The 8383-nt window shown below is 44.7% G+C and overlaps 1 protein-coding gene across 1 annotated transcript in view; it reads left to right on the top strand.

Moving 5' to 3' along the window:
• The window catches only part of GPR39 (G protein-coupled receptor 39), an 81600-nt gene that overhangs the window by 68900 nt on the left and 4317 nt on the right, over positions 1-8383 (top strand). The gene's annotated exons all lie outside the window — the stretch shown is intronic.

Below are 8383 nucleotides of genomic sequence, written 5' to 3' on the forward strand. Positions count from 1 at the left end.
AAGTCCCCAGCAGCTCTCTGAAAGCAAAGTGCAAATATCACAGCACAGACACAAGGCTCCCAAACCAAACGGTGCCCGTGAGCTTGGCGGAGCCATGTTCAGGTGTTTATTTGAATGCCATTTCGCAGAGCACGTTCACCTTCGCACCTGATACGGGGAGACTTTGAGTCTCACAGGCTTTGAATTAGGCTGCTGCCAAGGCTGTGGCGAGGGGGAGGAATACTCTTTATCTTGTATATATGTTGCTTGAAAAGGTTTGGGAAAGGAGTTTTTGACATGTTTGCACTCATTACAATTCTCTGGACAGGTCTGAAATGTAAATAAAATCAGATTCAGGTGTCAGCAGAGAAGAGACTTCGCTGAAATACTGCTGCTCCCTGAACAGCCTTCTGGGAGGGAAGCCACAAACAAGCCCTATGTGGCCAGTCTTCTGAGTGCCCTTTCCAGTAGCTTCACCACCACCCAAGGCTTTGATAAAAATTATCAAAGGTTAGGCCTAATTTAAAGAATAAAACTGTCTTATTGTGTAATGGGTACTTTATGTTTCCCCCATTAACACCATAGCCAGGACATACTTTAAGGAGACTGGAACTCGGTCTTCATTCACTTGCGGTGTTGGAATTGCCGCTGCGGCTGTATTGGAGGTGGCTGAATCAGAGATTTGCCCTCTCCCCACCCTTTCCAAAAGATAACTGCCTGCTGCCCCAAAATACCTCATTTCCTTTCTCACGAGACTGTTTCCAGGCAAGAAAGTCTTCTGTGCTCTCCTGCAGATTATGATCTTCCTTAAACCTTAAAACAAATTAGTTCTGAAGATGTGTGAAAATTCAGCTTTCATTTTGACTGAATTTGTTTACTGTTTTCCCTCTGAAAAGAAGAGGAATCTGTTCAGAGCAGAAAAAGGCTCACTGTTGTCAGAAAGAGCAGCTGTTGGTGTGTTTAGAAGAATGTGAGTCCTTCAGGCAGCCTTTCACCTGCCCATGCCAGAAAAAGAAATAGTTGGGCTGTGTAGGTGCTTTCCTGGATGATTTTAGAATCATAGAATCATAAAATAGTTTGGGTTGGAAGGCACCTTTAAAGGTCATCTAGTCTAACTCCCCTGCAATGAGCAGGGACATCTTCAACTACATCAGGTTGCTCAGAGCCCCGTCCAACCTGACCTTGGATGTGTCCAGGGATGGGGCATCTACCACCTCTCTGGGCAACCTGTTCCAGTGTTTCACCACCCTCATTGCAAAGAATTTCTTCCTTATATCTAGTCTAAATCTTCCCTCTTTTGGTTTAAAGCCATTACCCCTTGTCCTATTGCAACAGGCCCTGCTAAAAAGCCTGTCACCATCTTTCTTATAAGCCCCCTTTAGGTACTGGAAGGCCACAATAAGGTCTCCACGGAGCCTTCTCTTCTCCAGGCTGAAGAACCCCAACTCTCTCAGCCTGTCTTCGTAGGAGAGGTGCTCCAGCCCATTTTACCTGAGGATTAGCTCCTGGGGACTAGCAGCTCCTGGGTCCTGGTCTATGGTGGGACCTGTTTGTACCCACAGTTTGCTGCGATGTCCCTGTCCCCCCACTGCCCTCTTATACCACACTGCGGCCCTGTCTGCCTTGGTGCGTTTCTGCTCTTCCCCTCCCTGGATCCTGCTTCCTCTTGTGGGTTTTGGTGTAGAATTTGGATAACTGCACATAATTTTTATGGCAATTTGCTTTGGTTTCTCTTCTCAATTAGGCTGCTGAACATAAACTCCAATTGCATTTGTTTTTTAAAGCAGCTGGCAAGCATGATCTTGCTACCATTTGTGCATCAATAATTCCTTTTTCATCTCACTCTCTACAGAACAGCAGGTTTTCTTCATTTGAGGGTTTTTGGTCAAAAATCTGAGTGGGAGATTGATAATATCTCTCATTTAGGAAGAGCTTTGCTGATTCCCCCATGATGGTTGGCTCCATATAACATATAGCTCAAGCTTATCTTTCTGGTGGAGCTCAGGAGTATCGCATGTATCTGCGGAGTTAATATATTGTCTTTCTGTATTTGTATTCTGCAGTTGATTGTTCAATGATTTCTCCTGCTGAATTGCAATAGATGAGCTGTTTAATGTTGCAACGGCTGAGTTTGTAATGTAAAAACAAAAAAACCTCTGAATTCCAAATTGTGTTTGCTAGTTAGAACGCAGAATTTAAATGAGATATATATGGAAGATGTATTTTTTCCATTGTTTTGCCAATGCAGAAAGAAAACAAGTCTTCACTCTTTCTAAAAGAAAATCAAAGCACGCACGGCAAGAATTTGTTTTGCAAGGAAGAAGCATCAATAAAAACAAAACCCGTTCCTTTCTACACATTTGTGTCCATGTCAGTGTTTTTTTAAAAATACTTTCTCAATGCAGAAATAACAATTATCAATGAGCATGTCTTTTCTGACAGCTGGAATGTTAAAATTTCTAAAAACAAGCAGCTTAAAATACATTTATTTTACCATGGCATGTCTTCTGGTGCTGAGTCTATGTGTATTTCCACAATATTCCTGATCTTTTTGCCAAAGTAGCCCTGATTTGACATTTCTTTTATGTTTTTACTGGAGAATTGTTGCAGTGAATGGAAATGAATGACTCAAAAGTAGATGTTGGATTTTGTAGCTTTTATTGACAAACTGCATGAGGTAGGCACCTAAATGAAACTGTGAACCGTTGCTTCAAATGCCAAGTTGGTATTTACTGTAAGGCGTAACAATTTCATGACTGTTTACCCACCTATGTGAAGGAAAGCACCAAAGAGGACAAGGGAGTATATGAAATGCTCCTATTAGCTGGTATTTTTTGCAGCAGCTGCGGCCACTTGCTTCCTCCACAGAGCTGGGATGCCCAGAAGAGCACGGCAGCGTGTCGGCGCAGTGACCTGAAAGGCCAACCCACACACCGTGGGCTCACCGCCCTGCGGGGATGCTGCGTCGGCACGCCGCTTCGGAAAGGAATTACCCAGTTACAGTATCATAGACTAAACCATCATTTCTGTGTAAAGTTGGACACATTTAAGACTGAATTATAGCTGATGAGGAGTGCTAAGATGAAGTTTGTGATCGGAAGATTAAAGCTGAGGAGCAAGATAAACTCGTATTTGAAATACAAATTTTAACATAATGAACAGAAGAAATAAATGACCATTAAAGGTACAAACTTGTGTGGGGAGGATTTTCAAAGGTGCTGTTGTTGCTGTGTAACAGTGGCTATGAATGTGTTACCGTCTCCATAATAATTTTTAAGTATTAAAACTAACATTATTTTCTCTGGTAATGTATGAGCATGTATGGCTTTTAAAAGCATATCATGACTTTAATCACTGTTTTGCAAAAAAGCTGCTCATGTTCAGTAACAATACTTCTGTCATGTAACTTCCTTGAGTATTTTTAGCTTACTAGTGTTTGCACTGTGAAATGACAGTATTTAAAAATATTTGAGAAGCAAAACTTGACCCTGCTAAGAACTGAAGGTAATTGTCAGAGACTTTAAATTGCTATGAAGTAAAACTGTTAACACTTGTGTCCTCACTAATTATATTCTGCATATCTATGTTCCCCTGACAACTTCTGATGCATCCGGTATCACTCTACCGAATGGCTGAGGGCTGTTAAGTGACGGTGCAAAGCAAAAATAGCTTATTCCTCCAAAAAGCTCTGTTTGCCATGGCTTGTGGAGAAGTGTGTGAGGGAATCTCCAGAAGCTGTTACGTTTTAGTGCTGCGATCAGAAGAGGTGTTATTGTATTGCCCTGTAAGGCCCAGAGGGGTGGATCAATGATACACAGACCTGAAACTTTGGTTCAGCTCCGTGTAGCTCTTTCATTATCTTCTCCTTGTTTATTGTGAATATCCGAGTTTCTCAACCCAATACACTGTTTATCAGTTGCAGAGGACTGAAGTACAACGGAGACTGAAGGATTGTCACTCTGGACGAAAGTGCAGGTTCTTCTGGGCAGGTTCCTTCAGCGTTAGTTTCTATTAGAGGTCAGGTTGCTGGAATCACAAAATTCATATCACTCTTTGCCACTGAGATGTGGTATTGCTGTGCCGCGTCCAGCCTAGAGCAGCTCTTTGTTGCCAGTCAAGGAGAAGGAATGTCTGCAGCAGAGCAGGGAGGACCTGAACTGAGCAAACCCTTGGGTGATGCAGGGATTTCTACTGGAGAGGGGAGTTGTGGTCGTGCTGTTGTTCCATTGTGTCATTGATTTGACCCAATGACACAACACTGGGACAAAACCTCTGACAAGCCAATTTGGTGTCAGTGATTTCGTAGCCCCCTTAGGTGCTTTGAGGAGTGGAGAGTGTAGTCCACGCCAAATGGGAAGACGTATGCTTCTGCTAACATCTCCTGAGTCTTAGTGCTGATTTACATTGGTGTGTAGTCACCTGTGAAATGAAGTATCAAAACCATCTGCAGGTGGTTTTCTGATGCCAAAGGGTGTCAGATACTTGTGTGAAATTCTCAATACGTCTGACAACTCCCTTTATCTATGGAAGCTTTTAATAAGGGTAAAAATTTCCCCATGTTGTCATTGCCCCACACTTGAACACATTGCTGTTTGGAGGAAAGAATGGCTGTTTACGGGAAGACTGCACGCATCGCTTTAGCATTTGTGATTTAGCGAGACCATTAATGGTGTCTTCTGTTGGAAGAAAGATGACTTTACGTGCAATAGAACAGCAACATATTTATTAACATTTTGCAGGTTTGGTTCATTTATTGCACCAAGAGGCAGCTTGGTTCATCTTAGTGCCTTTCATTTATTACACCACTTGATGGGACAGCACTGTCCTATCCCCCAGCCGTGCTCGCTAATGAGACACGGCCTCGTGGTACAGCACCCTTGGGGCTGGGAGGAGCATCATGAACACTAGATGGACCCAAATTCCCCTTAAGGCCTTGGGAGTTGCTGGCCCATTGTTTTTTTGCCAGAAGGTGTTGACAGGATCAGATGTTCATGGAGCCGGTTTTCAAATGCTTGTCCCAGGCCTTACACTTAGTCCTTCCAGTGGTATTTATGAAAATAACTAGTTTGCTACTGGCTTCTGTTCACTCTAAACCCGTTATGAGAAGGGCTGTGGGGTGTTTGCCAGAGCCTCTGTGTGAGTGCTTGGAGATTTGCCTGCTTGGTGCTGGTGACAAAAATGCTGTCTCGCTGCGTCCTTTGTCCTTGTTACCCCTGCAGCACCAGCGCAGGCAGGAGCAGGGGCTGGGCTTTTCTCTGTTTTGCTTTGCCAGTGGAAGCCCTGTCTGTGTGGTCTATACGCGAGGTGGCTCCACAGCAAAGGCAGTGAGACGCTGATGGGCAGCGGTGGGGAAAATCCTGTTCTCTGTGGAGGCCGCACACTTAGCAGCCAGCCCGGATCCAGCGTCAATTCCCAAAGAGAGCCTGCAGATCTCCCTGCTGGTTAGAAGACCTCTGATGGGCAAATCACTGGGAGATAAACACTGGCCATATCTTCTCCCTGTAGTTACTGCCAGAGTGGGGATAGTTTACTTATTCCTGCTTCCCTTCCAGAGAAGCATTTTTGAAAGGCAAATCTGCGATTCTGAAAGTTGAGGATAAAAGGAACAGAGTTGCTGAATAATTTGAGCTTATACAAAATGTATGTAGCAATGCACATATTGACTTATTTCAGTGAATATCAAAATTTATTGTCCCTTGAACTAAATATTGACATAGACAAAGAAGTATCAATATTTATCTCTCAGGTTAATACATTTTTATATTCACCTCAACATACATCAATATGTGCTTATTATTATTATAATGTTTGTCCTTCAGCAGAAGAAACTTGCATGTGGTTGAGAGGGAAAAGGGAGGTTTATATTACTATTCTTCTCCCATTTTAAACTTCATCAGGTGCTTTAGCCCGCACGTGGAGCACGCCGCAGCCCTCGTTCAAGCAAAACCCTTGGTGGTGGTTGTGACACTCTATGCAGTGAATACAGGATTGAGCAATTGATTTGGGGGCAATGTGACATTAACTGTCACTAGTGAAAGGGGCAGCAAAGCCACCGCTTCTGTCTTATAGCCTAGTTGTTTGGTGGCGCATCGTGTAGTAACTCTAAGAGTGAGCTATTTCCCAGCTCACAGCTCCGGAGGCGTAGCGCGGAGTGCAGGACACAAACTGACAAGACTTTGATTCTGAGATCCAGCTGTGACTCGCTGCCTACGAAGTGATGCTGTTAACGCTGAACAGGGGGACACCTGCAGATCTGTTAGGAACCTTGTGGTGAGCTTGTCTCATGCCGGTGTTACGTGTGGCACTCCGTGCCTGCGTGCCAGCTGGAGCTGTTTATGGGCTGTCTTTAATACCGTAGCGAATGCGGTGGCCTACTTGGGCCTCTTGTTCCAGGAAGCAGGGGTGTGTGGGCAAGATGCGTGTGGGCACTTCACTGTCTCTGAAGGATTATCCTTCCAATGTGTCCCATCACCACCTTATCCTAATTCTCAGTCTCAGAGAACAAGATGACAGAGGTTTTCTAGCTAGATGATGAGGGCAGGCTGCACAAAAAGGACGCAGGCATGACTGCACTGAATGTCACAAGACTTGTTTGGGATCTACAAAGGCCTTTTAGCACATGATTTACACTATAGGGACCCATTCACGTGGAGGTGCCAGCTCTGGCAGTTAGGCAGAAACACTGTAAGTTCCACAGAAGCGCTGAAGAAATCCCGCTCTTCCTCTCTGGGTCTTGTTTTTAAACCTGCTGACCTTAAGCACAAGGGGGCTGAAGGGGTGGGCAATAACCAGGCTGGGAGCAGTAGTAAAAGGTCTGTTCCTCCCTGCCACCCCACGCGCCCTGCTGCTCACCAACAGCTCTGTAGGTCAGAGTCAGCGAGGGGTTTGAGTCACGTGTCGATCTGGATGGTGGCTGAGCACCAGATATTCACAGAAGCTGTTAAAAGCTGAAAGTTTGGATCTGAAATTCTACCCAGCTGCTGGCAGATCAGAGAAATGCTTACCTGCCAGAAGAAGCAGTGTAGGAAATCCTTGAGGCTGGAGAGCCGAGAAGACAGTCCCCTCCTTGAGGTGCTCCAGTCTTCCTCAGGTTACCACTGCTGAGGAAGCGCAGTCTGCATCACTCCTGCTGCCGAGCAGTGCCAGCAGCCATCCGGCATCATTGGGGTTGGTTTCCTTGCTGCACTCACGAGTCAGACTCGCAGCAATGAAACCACAGCTGTTTGTAACCTGACATTTAAATGACAATTGTCAGTAGACAATAAGCATATGGTAGGTGACTGCTCACATGCAGACAACTGCAGCGGCGGAGGCACAGAGCCGCTGCAGATGCTGGAAGACAGCACCGCATTGATCTGCAGTTGGGAAGGTCATCTCAGTGATTGAAGACTGAGTTTTGTGGCTTGGCTTTTTTGTTAAAAGCAAGAGAGACGATAAACTATTGACTTATTTCCCTATTTCTAATGAAAAGGAAGATTTTTGAGTCCTGGTTAAAATAATAAACATAATATAAATAACTGCCAAAACCCCACCTCCTGAAAGTCGCATTTTTAATTAGCGCTGGAGTCTTTGCTTTTTACCTTCTCCCAAGTTCGTAGTGACTGGTATTATGACCATCAAGAACTGGGTTTGTGAGAAGGTGTATTTGCGTGTGTGTTTGTAGCAGAATCAAATAGGGACCAAGGACTTTCCTCATGATTAGTGTTGCTTTATGACAGCAGACTTAATAATGAGGGATGGATTCAGTACGTTTCCTCTTCTGGGAGCAGATACCCTTGATGTGTGGTTGGGAGGCTTTGTGAGTAAGACACAGGGCATTGATGGCATGTTATACTTTTGGGTATAGTCGGGCCAAGTATGCAAATGTGAACTGAGCACTAACAACCCTCTCCCTCTGAACCAACTGCATCGCGGCTTGCACTTGACTCATAACTCAGTAACCATATGTTTATATGCCACTGACAATTGCCATTTAAATGTCAGTTTACAAGCAGATGTTGGGAACCCGCCTTTGTGCCATTAATTAAATCAGAGAAAAGCAAAGTTTGAGTTTAACGCTGCTCAGGCTAACTGCGATGAGAGTAGCAGCAGAGCCCAGCAGACCGTCTCGCACCAGGGCAGTCAGGGTTGAGTGGCACAGGCAAAGGCCCATGTACATGGGGTCACCGCAACAACCCCGGTTAATGGGCTATGGCAGCCAAATAAAGCCTGTTGTTGGCATTTCCCAGTGACAGTTATGATTTTGTAGACAATTCCAAGTTTTGTGGGACAGCCGGCAGTGGCCAGGATAGAGGGGAAATGTTGGACTATAAAATGAGACAGATTGAAGTGCTCAGGTGCAGCGAAAAAAGTCAATAATCTGTTCAATAGAAGAACAAGCAAACTCTGGAAGGGTGGAGATGGA

This window comes from Larus michahellis, chromosome 7, assembly GCF_964199755.1.
Source record: "Larus michahellis chromosome 7, bLarMic1.1, whole genome shotgun sequence".
NCBI classification, from domain to species: Eukaryota; Metazoa; Chordata; class Aves; order Charadriiformes; family Laridae; genus Larus; species Larus michahellis.